The following is an 18,108-nucleotide window of genomic DNA, read 5'->3' on the forward strand; positions in this document are numbered from 1 at the left end:
GGGCCATCACATTATCAAGGATAATATTTTTTATCCAGAGTTAACACACAATCACATATTATTCACATCAACATCCTTAGGATACATAACAACATAACACCTACCTTAGTGTTTGATTAAATCACTGGATAGTATCCAATTGCCAGGTCGAAACATAAAACTAAATACGATTGGTAAACATCCATGAATGGAACAAATTAAAATCTAATTACTATATATATGTTTAATTATCATACACACATAAATATATATTTCCAATCTTGTTAAATTATCAATACATCCACTAAATACTAATATTTTCTGCAAGACCAGTAGTTACATATGTAGGAAAAAACTTTACATTAGTGGGTTAATGAATTAAACTTGATTTTGTAGATAAGATGCATATAGAGCATAATGTTCAAATACTTTGGGTCAGATACCAGTTCAGTGATAATTCCTTATATTTACTAGCAATGTGCTTTGAAGAATTTGTACAGTCTCTTTGAAATCACTGTCTTCACTGGAAACAGAAATAATATACCTGACACTTAATGTGTCCAGCACATTATAAACACTAAGTTTTGAAAGGGGAAAAGATATTTTGTTTTTCAATTGCATTTAAGAACAACAAAAATATATTTTCATTATATGTAGCCCAAATACTCTGCCACAACTCAACCATGATGCCCCCCACTCTGCTCTTTCTAATATAATAGATTTTAATAATTGAAACATCTGTTTCTAAAGAACAGTTTCATTCTCCATATAAAGAACTCCCACATTCTTATAGAATATTAATTGTTGGCTTTGGAAGAGCCAGGGCAGAACAAAATAATTGATATGCCAAATGAAGGACCAAGAATAAAATGTTTTGGGATGTTGAAGACTGATGCCTAAAGTTAACTGTGAATGCAAAGGAGACAGAAGAAAGCAATTTGGAAAGAGAAACAATGTTTAAAGAGAATCACTCACTACTACTTTCCAATATTACCCTTCCTCTAAAACACATTCTCAGTAAAATTCATTCATTGTTCACTTGTCTTCTGGAAGATATTTTATTTTAGAGGAATAAAGATAACCTGTTGAATTCCATTACAGATTTGGTGCCAGATAATAATAATGGCTGTTCTTGGAGAAGATCTACACTGGCATTTTATGATAAGAATAGACACTAAAAGAAAAGACAGAGTGTGTCTAGAAAGAAACTTGAGTGTATATATAAACAATATATGCAAAAGTAAGCATTTCAAATAAGTGGGGGGAAGCTGACTCTGCTCTGTAAGATGAAATAGTGAACATTTTGGAATGGCGAAAAGCATTACACCAAATAGTTTCAACAGAGATGATAATTTTAAATATTTATGAAAAGCCCTAATTTTATACACATACACACAGAGAGAGAGAGAGAAAGAGAGAGAGAGAGAGAGAGAGAGAGAGAGAGAGAGAGAGAGAGAGAGAAGCTCTTAAAGAAAGGCAGGGATACTGTTTTCTTTTTACGTCATGTTCATTGCTGTAATTCTCATCCCCTTCATATCAGGCACATGGTTGTTATTTTTTTAAGTATTATTAAATTAATGAGTAAACACTAGGATAAACATCATAAAGAATACTTTTTTTTTTTCAGTTTTCGGACTATTTATCCTAACATGTATTAAATCAAGTGTAGCCAGAAATTGCCCTGCAGCAATTTTCTTCTAATACTTCCAGATACAAATTGAGATATTTTAATACTTACACTTAACTTCTATGACATGTCACCTAGAAATAATGTTTCTCTGTTTTCAGGATGCATGCCTCTAAATAATCCTGGGAAAAAAAAAGGCTCTAAACCCTCAAGAAACCTTCCCAAATTATGTAGTACAGAAGGTAAATTTTATGAACCCATAGACATCCTTGACATTTAATTAATTCCATAGTCCATTCCAGACAACTAGTCTAGCTTCTAGGGTGTCTTTGATAAATGTGTTTAAAATAAAAGAATGAACACAACATTTCAAGGTATATTTCATGAACATTGAAGAAATTGAGGTTCTCAAAGAAAAGACAACATTGGTAGGGAGAAAAGAATTATGCTTTTCAACTGCTGGCAATGAAATGAGAAATGGATTATGAAGGACTGAGCTAAGGTTAGAATTTTGAGCCATTGCTGGGGGGCTTCAGTGCAGAAATAGTGCTGAGCTTCAAGAACTGACCTCACCAAGAACCTCAGGAAAACCACTGTGGAATGAGCAGAAGCAGCAGTTTGGCTCATACCAAGGTGAGGAGACCATTTTTTCTTGGAGTGTGCCAACCATGTGAACTTCAGCTTTGTGAGGGTTTCAGTGTGTAGCTGAAATAGTAAAGATTTGCAAAAAGATTAAGAAGTTCAAACTGAAGAAATGGAAAATCATCTCTATGACCAAGTTAATTTAGCATAAAAATATAATTGATAGTGAAAGTATAAAGTGTAAAGCCACAGTTAAACCTCTTTACTATCATTAATAGCTTCCTTGCTTTAGAATCTCAGTGCAAGAGGCTGCCCTTACTGCATGGAAGTTGACTGAGATGATTTCAGTTGAGCTGGGAAAATGTTTGCGTGCCCTTAAACCAGCTTTTGTTATGTCATTGTCTGTGACTTAATTAGAATAAAATGATTTCCTTAAAAAAATACACAATGATATGTTTTACTTGTATCAATGTATCTATATAAGGCCTTTTTAGTAAGATGAAGTATCTACAACAACCATCAATGATTTATCTGTATATTATATAAAATAAGTATATTCATAATTAGACTTAATTGTGAATTGATTTATAGAGAATTTTGAATCTTAAGAAATTTTATATATATATATATAAGAAATTTTATATATATATATATATATATCACAGATGATACATAAGATCAAAATAACAACTGCAAGTCCTTAGATAAAAATGATGATATTCTACTTTGGTGAGCCTGTCTTCACCACCACACTGAGGCAAGGGAAAGTGCTGGCCTTTTGCAACAAAGAAATCAAATAATCAGATTAGTATTTTTAATATTCTAATATAAAAATTCCATGTAAAAAAACTTTATAGAATTTTACAGCACGCTGAATTTCAATTTGCCTTATTTCCTAGAACAATTGTCATACCTTCTTTATAGTTTCCTCAGTTATAAACACACCTTTTTAAAATCAATTTTCTTTGACTACTTTTACAAGAAGCTATAAATTAATCTTTCATGTTCTGTTGTTTCTGGAGACTATCTTTTCCTGTGAATTTACTTTGTTGTCTTTTAATATCAGTTGGTTTTCACTTGTATTGATTAAAATGAACATTTCCTCCTAGGGCTACATGCTTATTAGTGATTTTATTTTCACTTTCTATTATCATATTTGATCCAATATTTCAGAAAAAACAACTGAAACAATTTTCAAAATCAAATACCCTTTCCTTACTCCAAAGAAGTAGAAATGCTAGAAGTTCATAAAAATACACATATTTCTACATGTATTCTAGTAGGCGTAAAAGTTTTACCCAAGAGGGCCTCCCAGGTGGCGCAGCTGTTGAGCGCTGGGTTGCGAAGCTGCCCGCAGCCTCTGCAGCCTGCCCCGCAGCCTCTGCAGCGCCGGTTCGATCCCCGGCTGCTCCCGGGCCACCAGGGGAGTGTCCCACATGGTGCGCAGACCTCTTCTGCTGCCCGCTGCTCCCCTCAGCAGTGTACTTCGGTCCTTCTGCCTGCTCTGCTCCCCGCTCTGGCTCTGGTGAATTCTCTCATCCTCCTGCGCTTCTGACTGTACCCAGTGCTTGTATAAATAAATCTTTTAAATAAATAAATAAATAAGTTTTAACCAAGAACCCACAGAATTGCAATATATAGTTAACTATTTAAAAATTTTGTTTTAATTTTAAAATTAATGACTACAAAAGAAAACATAGTGTATATTAATTATAAATATTAATAATGACACAAATATCCAGTGATCCAACATCAAGCTTTGTAATAATACATCTCATTTTTTAAGGTGCCAGGATACTATTGACAATCCCAAATATTGATATTTTATTATGTAAGCATGAACCCTACTATGTTTATATACAAGAACCTAATCAATTAGTTCTTTTTTCACTATTTCATAAATTTATATTTTATGGAAAAGACCTTCACTTTTAATATTGTTTTCAATTGTTCTCAATGTTTGGAGAATTTTTTTTTCATTGGTCCACATAAACATTTGCCAGAGTACCACTTAATAGGTGCTGGCATGGAATGGTGCACCAAGTCTGAAGCCCAAGGACATTGTGAATGGTGTATATAGATTTAAATTCTTTGCACACATAAATTAAAATCATAAAATAATAATAAGTTAATTTAGATATAAATCATAATCCACACTTTACTTAGGGCTGGGAGAGAAATAAGATGGTAATGAAAAATATTTCAACCATACTATGGATGATTTGAATGTCGAATATTTTCTTTGATAGCAGTGCAATACGTTCAGTGAGTTCAAGTGCTGTGACTTATCAAATCTAACCTAAACAGTTTTATCATCACTAAGTTTATTCCAACATTGAATTTCATTTTAATTATTAATAAGTAATTTATTATTTTTGAGTATCCCTTACCTACCTTGTCCTGTGGTAGGCACCGGACACTCAAACATTAACTTGAGCCAACAGAGAATACATGTTAAATCTTGCAACCTAGCATCAGAGAAATGAGTTAATAAAGCAACTATGAAAGTAATTCTACGCATATAATCTGTGATTGGGTTCTGAATAAAAACTGATTTGAGATAGTGTCATTGCAATATAATATAGATCATGAAGACAGATAATTAGAGGAGAAAACCATAATTTTTCTTCCTTCACTAGTAACATAATACATTAGGAAAGTAAGATTAGCCTTTGATACAAGTCAGAAGTTTTCCTGGTCATCATAAGGGAAAAAGAAACAATCTCAAACTAGTTGTATGTTCTCAGTTATTTATTTCCTGAACTTCAAAAATAAATTGAAAGTATATTCTGCAACTATCTAAATAATCGAATTAAGAAAAGAAATAAAACATAGCTCAGGAACTGCAAAGACAATGAAAGGGAATTTTAAGTTATGTTTTGCAATTATTACATCATTCAAGACTAGACTTTTATCTAGATCCTCACTTCTAATATACTTGCATCTAATAAATTTCTGTTTATAACTGCTACGTAGTATGTAAATAAAGGAAGAATCTTTAATTTGGAGGTAATCATGATAATGGTTAATTTTATTTAGTAAGGACCTACCTGGTGGTGCAAGGGGTTAAGACACAACCTATGAAGCAATCCGCAGCCTCTGCAGCACTAGTTCAATCCCCAGCCGGCCAGGGAGCAACACACATGGCACAGCAGACCTCTCCTGTCTCGCCCACTGCTCTCTTCAGCAGTGTACTTTGGTCAATCTGCCTGTTCTGTTCCCCACTCTGTCTCTGGTGAATCCTCTCACCCCCCAGCATCTCTGGCCTGTACCCCAGCTCTTGTATGCATAAATAAATCTTTTAAAAATTATTTAGTAAGACAAACCTAATTGTAGACTTGCTATATGCAATAATATCTTAATAGCTATGAAAATTGCTCTATATATTTGTATAAACCGAAAACAGTTTATGGTCTTCTCACGATGTGATCAACTTTCCTGGAATTATCATTTTTATTATTTTTCCATTGTTTTCTTCCCCCTCCACCATTGCTTAGAGTAAATCCTGTAACAATTCAATTATGAAGGCAGTTTTAATTACTGCAAAATGATTTATATGCCTATTATTTCCTCTTTTGTATTACAATGATTATGCAATCAATAGAACCGTGTTGTTCTCTTGCAGATCCTAATGCTAATTGGTCAGAATACTTCAGAATCAAGTGTTGCATTCATCTACTGTCAGAGAGATAAATATAAGACTCATTTATTTTAATATCCACTGACTAGATTCACTATCAATTTGTAATGTTATCTGTTCTATAGCAGCAGTAATTTTGTAAAGACAGAAATAATCAAGGCTGCCAATGGAGAAGAGGACAGTGTACAGCAAAGCAGGGAGGGACAATAGATTATGGTGGAAGACAATGGGGGCCTTGGTGGTGGGTACGGTGTGGTAACATACCTCAGAGAAGGGATAAACTTATACCTCTGAACATTATATGGTATTATAAACCAGTGTGGCCTCAATAATAATAAAAATATTTAAGAAATGACACCAGGACTTAAGAATCTGAGAATTAGTTAATAAAAGCATCAGCATCAGCAAATATTGCTTCAAGGAAATAGATTGAGAATGTTGCAGTTAGGGAAGGGAGTAGGGATGAGGGAAACATTAGTGAAAATCACAGTTCTGAGACAAAGGGCCGCTAAAAATATGAATATAATACAATTATAGAATATTTCTCCCCATACTTATGGCTTTACGTAATCATAATCAAACAGAAAAAATGACCACAAATCAATAAGGACCTTGTATAATAGCTATGGATTACAGCTACAGCTAAACGAACTTTCAAGACACAGACCTTCATGAGCAGTATGTATGGAAAATTAAACTCAAGAAGAAAGACAAAATCAAGGACACTGGGGAACCGACAGGTAGGGCAAATATTAAGCACAGCCCAAGTTTTAGCCACTCTTAAATTATCACACCAATGGTCTACTTATTTTAATTTCTATTGTTCAATAAAACCTGTCTAACTTTCAACAACAAATTTTATGAGGAATGCCCAAGGACAAGGTAGAACACAGTCTGAAAAGAGAAAGCAGGCATTAGGATCAGAGTCAGTTTTGACAGAGGTGTTAGAATTATCAGACAAAAAAATAAAATAATCATGAATAATACGCTAAGGACTCTAATGGGGAAAGAAGTATATGCGCTTGGTAAGGACAAGTAAAAAATGTAAAGCAAGAGATGGAAATTCCAGGAAAAAATCAAAAGGAAATGTTAGAAATCAAGCACACTGTAACAGAAAGGAAGAATGCCTCTGATGGATTTATGAATTATCTTGACCAAAGAAATAATCCTTTACTTGAAGGAATATATCAATAGAAACTTCCCAAATTGAAATGCAAAGCAAAAAAAGGAATGGAAAATACATACAAAAACTGTGGGTCAGCATCAAAAAGGTAGCATAATTGGAATAACAAAAGAAGGAAAACAAAACTTAAGAAATAGTTGAAGTGAAAATAGCTGAAACAATTCCAAACTTAAAAAGAGACAACAAAGCACACACCTAACGTTAAGACAACATCAAGCAAGATTAAAACCAAAAATAAATAATTAAAATAATATCTAGATTTTTAATAATCCACAGAAAAACAAAACCAAAGAGAAGAACTTGAAAGACAGAAAAAAGTAGCTATGCTAATTTCATAAAAAATAGATTTGTAGGCAAGGACATATCTTATAAGGAGTTAAAAGAGCATAGCACAATGATAAATTGACCAATTTGCAAAAAATCTTAGTCTTAAATATAAATGTGCCTAACAAAAGTTTGTTAAAATTTGTAAGGCAAAATTGATAGAACAACAAGAGGAAATAGATGAATCTGCATTATGGTGAAGACTTAAAGACCTTTCTGTCAATAATTCATAGACTGACTAGGCAGACCGTTCATAAGCATGTAAATGACTTGAATAGCACTGTCAATCAACTTAAACTTCTTGTCACCAATATAATAGTCCATTGACAACTGGAGCAAACATTCTTCTTAAACTCACTAGAAGTATTCTCTAATATAGACCATCTTATAGGCTGTACAGGAAACCTTAACAAATTTCAAATAATGGTAGTCATACAAAATATGTTATCAGGTGACACTGGAACTAAACTGGAAACCAATAACAAAAATATACCCAGAAAATCTCAGAATATTTGAAAACTGAACAAGAACAATTGATGCAGGGAAATATAAAATTCTTATCAAACTAAGAAATAGTGGGGACTTTCTCAACTTGATAAAGAATGTCTCCAAAAAACAACATGTTACTCTGTACTTAGTGGTGAGAAATTGGACACACTCTCAAATTTATATTATGAATATATTTTAAATGTAGAACAAAGTATTTTAGGTTTTTTTTTTAATTGAGATAGCAATGGTTTACAACACAGTATGTGATTCAGTGTTATAGGATCACACCTTTTCAGATGTATTTTACCATATCACATCCACCACCAAAACACCATTGTCCTCCATTATGGTGTTCCATTAGGACCTCTATCCCCATTCTGTCAACCTCAATTCCACAGCTGGACTTTTAGGGTATGTATTGGTTTGGCACTGTCTGACCCCTTAGTTTGATTCTCTATAGATTATAGTGTCAAAAGGAATTCAGGATTTTAAATTTGAGCAATGGAATATGGAAAGTTGTTCTAGTCTAAGGGACAACACTTTTGGCTAAAACTATCAGGTAGCATCAGCCTACTTCATCTCTCCACAGGCTCCTCTCATCTTCATGTGATCATCCCTTCTTATTTTCCTTAACAAAAAAAAAATACCCTTTACTACTATTTTAATTTGAGAGGCAATTCAGAAGATATGCCAGATAATTTTTTATAGTCATTTGCCATCTTGAACTGCAAGTTCAATTATTTTTTCTTAAAGTAGTTGTTGTGTTGATAGAAGCACAAATATATAAGTTTGTCAAAGCTCATGAGATCATATACTTAAAGTAGATAGATTTTATAGTATATAAGTAATATTTCAAAAAAATTTATTAGAATAATCAGGTGAAATAGAAAACCAGCTTAGTAAGGCAACTATTATCAGACTAAATCAGCTCACCCGTATAAATAAATGGATTGGAAATGTTAAATAAAATAATTGTCTTTATCTAAATTTTCAAAATGACCAGAGTTATGGCAGAAACAGAGTTCTCTACTTTTCCCTCCTATTTAATAAATAATTTTCCCTCTGAGCTCTGCTCAGGAGTGGTGACTAATACTGTAGATGATGCATGGTCACTCATCTATCATAAAACTTAACTCTCAAGGTTGTACCATCATAACTCAGTAGGGAAACAAACAAACAAAAAAGACATAAACCAGCTTGCTTTAATAAAGAAACACAATCCAACAAGCAATGCTTTCACTTCAAATAACTGTGAATAGTTTATGAAGAAGCATAATCTACTACATCTAATTTTTTGTGCCTATAGATAGAAAAAATTCTCCTCCTTTAAAATGTCATTCACAAAAATGGCAAAGTCTTCTCTGAGCTTATTTTATAACATTTAGAAACCCCTTCCATTTCATCTGAGAACTCTTCTTAATGCATAGCATGTTTAATATGATTTAATTGGAGTCGATGCTTTCACCCACAGGGGAGGTACATGACTCATACCTTAATGGTTGTAACACAGCATCTTAACCACCTTTGCCACCATCTTGAAGCTATCAGACTGAAAAGCAGAGAAAAAGATGGAAAGCAAGAACAATTATCTATGATATCATTTTAACTTCCTCAATCATCAGTACTTAAAGTCTGTAGAACTTCCTATTTATATGAATTAACACATATTTATTTAATCTTCCTTGAGTTTGGTTTCTTTCAATTACCAACAAAAATAGTACAATAGATTGAATTGTGACCTTAGTCAAATAGCATGTTATGTCATATAGCCATTTGGAACACATTAAAACTATTTGAGCAATCCAGCTGCATTTTATTTCATCCAAATGTATTTGACAAAAAATTTACTTCACTTTTTTCCCCCATAAAATACCTGTAACTAGATTAAAGTGCTGGAATATGACACAATTTCATAAATGGTAACTTTTGAATGATATTTTTTTTATTTAGCTAGTGACAAGAAATTATATTAGTCAAGAAATGCTACTCCCCAGTGGCTCAGCGGTTGAGCGCTGGGCTGCAAAGCTGCCCACAACCTCTGCAGCGCCGGTTCGATACCCAGCCACCAGGCGAGGGTCCCACATGGCGCGCAGACCTCTCCTGCCTCCCGCTGCTCCCCTCAGCAGTGTACTTCATCACTCTGTTCTACTCTCCGCTCTGGCTCTGGTGAATTATCTCACCCTCCCACGCCTCTGTACCCAGTGCTTGTATAAATAAATTAATAAATCTTAAAAAAAAAATGAAATGCTACTTTATTCTAATAGTTATAGAGTGCAATGAAAATGGGGGGGTTCTATTTTACTTGTAAAAAACCATGGAAATGTTTACACTTAGAAACTTAAATTGCTAAACATCATATGTCAGAGTGAAAATTACTCATCATTAATAGTAACCCAGAAGTCTACAAATAATTGAGGATAAAGAAATTGTGAATAGCCAAATCTCTACTGAGGACAACCTAATTTTCCAGATATTTTTGTTATTGGTATGAAATTAGGACATAAATAGGATTGGATCAAATATGCTAATATTTTGTTTAGGATGCATTAGTTCATGCTATTGAAGTATATTAATCTAGTTTCTTGTAATATCTTTGTCTAGTTTTAATGATGGTCTCATACATGTAGTTTGGAAAAATTTTCTCTCCTCTTGTATTTTCTGAAACATACTGTGAATAGGTGACATCAGGTTTTTAAATCTTTGTCCCAATTCTCTTGTTGAACCATATGAAGAACCAGATTTCCTTTTTAAGTTTTAAGCTATGAGCTCAATTTCTGTGAGTACAAAATTATCTTTTTATTCCTGAGTAGGTTTGGGAGCTTTTCTCATGGAATTGGTTCATTTCATCCAACTTGCCAAAGTTTTTGACAGGAATTATTTAATAGCATTGCATTATCTTATGTTCATTTTCATGCATTGGGGTCTGAAGTGTTGTCCTCTCCTTTGCTATTGCTATTAACTACTTTTGCCTGATGCCCTTTTTTCTGGATCATCTGTCAAGGAGATTATTAATGTCAGTGATACTTTTAAGAAGTCAGTTTTTTGAGTTGTTGGTTTCTATATTATTTTCCTGTTTTCAGTTTTATTGATTTCTTATTGTGGGCATTTCCTTCCTTTATCTTTTTTTGGTTATATTTGTTCTTAATATTCTAGTTCTTTAATGTGAAGTTTAGACTATTGATTGAAGACATTTATAAGCATTTAATGCTATTAAATTTATCTATAAATTATGCTAATTGACCCATTTATTATTTAGAAGTATATGCTTTACTTTTCAAATATATCATGATTTTCTCAGATTACTAATAGTTTAATTATTACTAATAGTTTATTATAGTTTATTACTAATTACTAATAGTTTAATTCTATTTTGATGTATAATTTCTACTCTTCATTTTTTTTTTTTTTTAGTTTTCTTTTATGTCACACAGTATGATCTATCTTGTTGAACATGCTCTTGAGAAGAATATGTATTCTGCTTTATCCAGAAAAATTTTCCAATTAGGTCAAATTGAACGATAATGTTACTCAAATTCTCTATTACTGATTCCATGCTTACTTGTTCTGTCAGTTACTGAGAGATGGGTAATGAAGTTTTCAAATACAATTTCAGATTTGTGTGAAACAGTTGTGTCTTATATATTTGAATGTTCTGTCATTTTTTAATAGCTATAGTATCAGTTCTTTCCTTCCATCTGTTATGTTATTATTGCTTTACATTTTATGTATCTAGGCCATAACACCTGCATATTGTTGATAGTTTTGTTATAGTAGCTATTTTTAGAGCAAATAAATAAGAAAATAACTTTATCTTTATTTAATTTTTTGTTATTTTTTCAGCTACATGTGTCTGTTGATATAGATTCAAGTTTCTTTATAGTATAATATTACTTCTTTTGCTTAAGAAAAATCTTCCTTAATTTTTTAAAAATTATCATGCATACAAGAACTGGGTATAGGCCAGAGGTTTGGGGGGATGAGATGATTCACCAGAGACAGTGTGGGGAGCAGAACAGACAGATTGACTGAAATAAACTGCTAAGGGGAGCAGCAAGCGAGACAGGAGAGGTCTGCTATGCCATGTGAGTCACCTCCCTGCCGGGGATCAAATTCATGCTACAGTGACTATGGATCACTTCATAGTGTCTTAACCCCTTGTGCCACAAGGGAGGACCCCTTCCTTAAATTTTTATAAGAAAATCTATTGGAAAATTATTATCTCAATTTTTGTTTGATTAAAAAAAAGTCTACCTTTCAATTTCATGTTTAAAATTAGTTTCATTGGGGGAAGAATTCTATGTTGGCAGAATTTCAATTCTTTTGAGCACTTTAAGGAGTTACTCCAGTGTCCTCTGTCTTGTGTGGTTTCCAACAAGTAAACCTGCTCACCACGTTGTTTCTCAGAGCAACAGAGTATACTGTGAAAATTTCCCTATATCTTTACTTTCTGAGCCTTCCTTTTTCGTTCACCAGTTCACAGTTGGCTTCCCCTTGTTTGTTAAATTGTAACTGAATTCTTATCAGTGTACAGCTGGGTATCCCCAGTGAAGTGGTCACATAACTTTTCACATAAGGTGATTCTCCATACAGGTGACTGCACTTTTATATTTTGGGCCAGTTGGTTCTGCCTTTCAGAAAATATATACAATGTGGATATCCCTGGTGGCGCAGCGGTTGAGCGCTGGGCTACGAAGCTGTCTGCAGCTTCTGCAGCGCCGGTTCGATCCCCAGCCGCCAGCAAGTGTCCCATGTGCAGACCTCTCCTGTCATGCCTGCTGCTCCTCTCAGCAGTGTATTTCATCAGTCTGCCTGTTCTGTTCCCTGCTCTGGCTCTGGTGAATTTCCTCACCCTCCGTGCTTCTAACTGTACCCAGTGTTTGTATAAATAAATCTTAAAAAAAAAAAAAGAAATATATACAATGCATATTATATATAAACATAGATACATTAAATAATATCTGCATTATACATTTATACATATATTGTACAAATATACAATATTTATGTGCTATGTTTTTCAGAATTTTATTTCTTATCTGTATCTAGAGAACATACAATCTACCCAAAGGACAAGTGGATTTTCATTCCATAAAATAGGTTACTGATAGGCTTCACCAGCAATTGCTATCACTACTAATTCATTGGGATCTCACTTAACGAACACATCATTAAATCGACATACACTATTTGCTAATATAATATAAATGTCTGATTTTTATTTTTCTAGGTCTATGTTGTTACCATATGATCAAGGTTTTGGGTTTTTTGTTTGTTTTGTACTCTACATTCTAAGTTAAAGTGAAAATTCCTTTAAAAGGAGAAAAAGATGACTCAATTCAGCTATTAAAGGTAGTTGCTAGCTAGATCCCGAATTTATTTTTGTCTCCTTTTTTAAAAAAATCATACCACTGATGAATTTAAAATTTTTAAAAACTAAACAACTTTAAGAACCCCAGCCATATTCACAACCAAAACAACCATTGAATCGATTAGAGCTAAGGGAAAATATTTGAATGTTATGCTTTTCAGAATTTTCTTTCTTACCTGTGATTAGAAACACAATATAGTCAGTGAGGATTCCAAGCTGCCCTGAATTCCCTCAGAACTCTTTGACAAGCTAAGTTGGGTGTTACCTCAGTCTCACAATGAATAATGGTATAAATCAAAACAGATTGTTTTTATATTATCGCTTTAGCTATTGGTAATAAAAAGAGGAATTACAGAAAACTAAGTTCTAGATAACAGGTGTCTTTATTCTTTTCTGAAAGAAAGAAATCTTTCCAAATACCTTTCAAAAAGAACATGTAGGTATCTATCTGATATACAGCTCATCACAGTGTATTTGACAATTGAAGAAGGATGAACACAGCACTTAATGGAAATGAATTCTTGCAGGATTGCTTAGGTAATGCAACTTAGAATATGATGTTACTGCTTCAATTAATTGATCTTTCACTTGGAAGGACAAAATAAGTGTTTTACCGATTAATATAGCTGTAGAATGTTTAGTGCTGTTTACACAGTGTTTCTCATCCACTTTCTGAACTCACTGAGATAAAATGGAAATATGTTCTATGTTAAATGCTGTGAACACAACATAAAGATAATTAGATTTGATTACAGATGAAAAATACAAGGTGTTTTAGAAATGGATCTGTGTTTCTTATATTCCCAAGTGAAATAATAATTCTTGCTTTAAAAATTAATTGTTCTAGGTTAAATATACTGAGAGTGGAGAATTGGGAAAATAAGTGATAATTGAGTTGGAATACTAATCTTTAGTATTCCTTGGAAGATTAAAAATAGAAGCAACAATAATGGAATTAGACAAAGACACCAATGAGAACTAAAAGTAAGGGATATGGATAGAAGTTAAACATTAAAATTAAATCAAAATTTCAGTTAATAGAAATTACACACTTGTTAAAATATAGGCCTTGTAACATGTACATATATGATTTAGATTATAGTAAAATAAATGAAGAAAGGAGAATTTAAGTATAAAAATCCATCCAACAATTACAATGATAAGATTAATATATACCTTGGTAAAATTTATAACAAATGTAAAAGGTTCTAATAATTTAAAACATCCTTTTTAAGTAGAAGGATAAGAAAAGTAGCAGAAAACTTTTTAGTTCTCCTTTGTTAAAACCCAACATTCAATATCTGCATTATCCAAATTTACCAAATGGTTATCACCAAATGGGAAATGATTATAATAAATGTCCATATAATAATCTAATATTTTAAACATGTTATCAAAATTCATTCTTAAATTTCAGAGGCAGTACATTTTGCTGTCAAGGAATATTTTTCTGATCATAAAACATACTTTAAGAATGAATCTCATAGTGCATTTTGTCACTTCTGTCCCCTCTGGGTTCTTTCTTGATGCTACATCTCAGGCACTAAAATTCCTTCATGTCAGAATAAAGTTAAACTGCATTCAACTAACTTCTCTTGAGATATATGTTGCTTCTTGTTGCTGAAAAGTATTGATTGTCACAGTAAAGTGTATTCCAAATTCACCTTTCCATAGAGGAGGTGGAATTGTATTGTATTACCAACTCTCATACTTAAGTTGATTTTTATGAAAAATAATTACATACAGTAATTAACAAGTGAAAGTCCCAAGAATAGAACAAAACACATTTGTTTTCATTTGGTTGAACACATTCTTTTATTTCTTTTTGGCACAGTCTAACTGAGCCACATAATATAGGTACAGTCATAATTTTTTTTTTAAGATTTATTTATTTTTATACAAGAACCGGGCTACAGGCCAGATGCACGGGAGGATGAGAAGATTCACCAGAGACAGAGCAGGGAACAGAACAGGCAGAATGACGAAATACACTGCTGAGGGGAGCAGCAGGCGAGACAGGAGAGGTCTGCTAGGCCATGTGGGATTCTCGTCGGCAGGTGGGGATAGGACCCAGGCTGCAGAGGCTGTAGACAGCTTCACAGTGCGGCGCTCAAAGGCCTGCACCACCAGGGAGGCCCATTCGTATTTTTTTTTTTAATTGAGGTACTATCCTACAGCTAGTCCAGTTTCAAAAAGAAGCAGAAATATGGGAAGGTGATTGATTTGGAATTATTTTTTGACCCACTTACAGAAAATGTCACAGAAATAATGACAATCCTTTGAGTTGTTGCAATATATTTGAGCACATTTCTAAGTAACTGTATTTTGAAACTTGGTGCACTAAATTCTATTAGAGCAAAAGGAGCAGATAATTTCTCAGAATAAATGACAAAGTGATCAAACTAAATTATCAAACTACTTTAGTATTTTGCTTATATAAATTTAGAGATTAAACCAATTAAAGTCCCTTTTATTTGAAAATAATGGATGAAAAAAAGTAGTGGGGAAGATCAATCATATTAATAGAATGTAAAATTTCAAATGGCAGTTTTTATTGCAATCTAATAGTCAATAAATATTAGAATTTTGGGTTCTGTACCCAATTCTAATCTCTGAAAGATGGCGGTTTCCCCCCATACCACTAAGCAATACACAGGACACCAGTCAGGTATTCTACAGTTCAACTCAATTCTTATCCACCTGGAGAGAGTATCAGATTCCAGTGTTAAGGGGAATAAATCCTATGAGACTGCTCTCAACTTCAGAAGCTAATTGCAAGCACATATTACCTGTCCTGATCTATGGACCATGGATTAGAGGTTCCTACGTCTCAGTCCTTGGATTTTAGTAGTAATATCAAGTTCAGATTGTTGTTACCTGTGTTTCTGAACAACTGTCTACAATCAGAGGTTCCCATGACCTCCTCATTGGGTTCAATTAATTTGATAGGGTGGCTCACATTCACTAGAATATAGATTTATAGCAAAGGACATTAAAGGATATAGATCAACAACCAGATCAAGAGATATGTAGGCCAAAGTCGTGTAACAAAGGAGCTTCTGTCCTCGTGGAATTTGGGATCTGGCCAAATGGCACATGGCAGTTCTCCAAATGTTGCTGGTAATTTGTTGAAGGCTTTATGACATAGGCATGATTGATTATTTGTTTGCCATTTGGTAATTAATTCAAATTTTAGCTTTTCTCTCTTAATCCCTCCCCCTTTATCATGATTGGGAACCCAGTTATGATGGAAAGAAACGTATTGTGATTAAGAAGAAACACATTTCAATTTATGTAGCTAAAGCATTTTCAAGAAATCAAACATCAGATATATAACAAAAGATCAAATATATAACAAAAGATGTTCCACTGCTCTTATCATTCAGGTAATTCCAAATATTAGGGAAGCTGTGAGCCAGGAACTATGGACAAAGATCAGATGGACATGAAAAATACATAGTTTTATCATCTGAATAACCAAATACATGTTCCTAACAAGTTACAGTATCACAATTAGTCATTAGTTAATGCTTCATATTGTGTGGAATTAAGTTATATGTAAATATAAGTGATAGACATTTATTTTCATTTTATTTATATGTTTATAACACCTTTACTAGATTAGGTTAGAGGAGAGTCTTATTAATGCTAAATAATATACAAATGTTTATTCAGAATTTAAGTTCTGAATGCTCTAAGTGTTCAGAAACAAAGTGACACTCAAAAATTTCATTGTCTGGTTTTGGCATTGCCTGAAGTCTGACCTCACCTGATACAGCTAGGAAAAAGATAAGTCTGGAGGAGTCTGAGATTCTTGATCATTTGTTTCAGATAATGTCTTTTATCTAAAGTGGACCCCCAACTTCATTATTTTTATAGCTCTATTGTGTGGAATACCTCAAAATTATACACATAGTTCTAGAAATTAAGTAACAATTGTTGTATTGTTCCAGTGACACCATGGCTTGAGTGAAAGGGTTCTAGTTTTCAGAATAAGTTGATTTCCATATAATACAATATCTCCATCATCTTATCTTCCAGTATGATGTCCAGCATTTCAACTACTGCTATTTCAATGAAAAATGAGTGCATTATCTGCACAAGAATTCTCATTTTCAAAGCAAGCAAACCTAACCAAGCTAAAACCAATCCCTTTATTTACCAGAAACCGCCAGGGAATAAAAATAAAAAAGGATGGAAGGGATGATTTGATATTTTGACATCCTACTTTACTCAAGATCCAAGATGACTAAAGATCTGACAGAAAATAAAACAGTTTTGAAAAGTTGGATAAGGTGACAAAATTGAATCAGATGATAACTTTCATAGAAAGTCGCAACGTCTGTGAATGACCATTTATCAGAATGGATTGACTAAGTTTAGGGAGCATGTTCAGCATATAAAACAATGAAATAGTAGTGAAAAATCATTCTTACAAGCAAAATAGGCTGATTTTTGGAAATATTTTTCAACCCAATTTCTTTCAGCATTTGGAGAAAGGAATTTATCAGGCACAAGCATCAATGTTGTTACTACCTAAAATACGGTGATTATATTTTTTCCTTGTCAGAATCTTCAGATCTTAGAAAGTATATTTCATTTTATATTTTACTTTGCAACTAGTGGAAGTATAGCCATTTATTTCAAGTTTTCTGAACTTTTGTCTCCAGTCAATAAGTTCTTCTATACATGCACTATGTGCCTAACACCAGACACACACACACACTCTCTTAGTGAAACCTTAGTTAACTAAAACATGTGTATTCCTTCCTTACTTAAAAATTTTAAGAAAAATACTGAAAATTATCTTTTGTAAATTAGATTTCAGCATCACTAACAGGGAGTTCCCCAAATATCAACTTTTATAGATCTAAGAATATAAATGTGTACATTGACTTGTTAAATAAAATTTATAT

The 18,108-nt window shown here is 33.0% G+C and overlaps 2 long non-coding RNA genes across 2 annotated transcripts in view; one reads left to right on the top strand and one right to left on the bottom strand.

Moving 5' to 3' along the window:
• The window catches only part of LOC129145348 (uncharacterized), a 514,917-nt gene that overhangs the window by 374,111 nt on the left and 122,698 nt on the right, over window positions 1–18,108 (top strand). The gene's annotated exons all lie outside the window — the stretch shown is intronic.
• On the bottom strand, window positions 1,747–9,359 carry LOC129145347 (uncharacterized). The gene is made up of 4 exons (XR_008550847.1): window positions 9,316–9,359; window positions 4,583–4,656; window positions 2,175–2,311; window positions 1,747–1,788 (listed from the first exon to the last, which is right to left on the bottom strand). It is a non-coding gene; the product is annotated as an uncharacterized LOC129145347 (long non-coding RNA).

This window comes from Talpa occidentalis, unplaced genomic scaffold, assembly GCF_014898055.3.
Source record: "Talpa occidentalis isolate TD23 unplaced genomic scaffold, MPIMG_talOcc4v2.1, whole genome shotgun sequence".
In the NCBI taxonomy this organism is placed as follows: domain Eukaryota; kingdom Metazoa; phylum Chordata; class Mammalia; order Eulipotyphla; family Talpidae; genus Talpa; species Talpa occidentalis.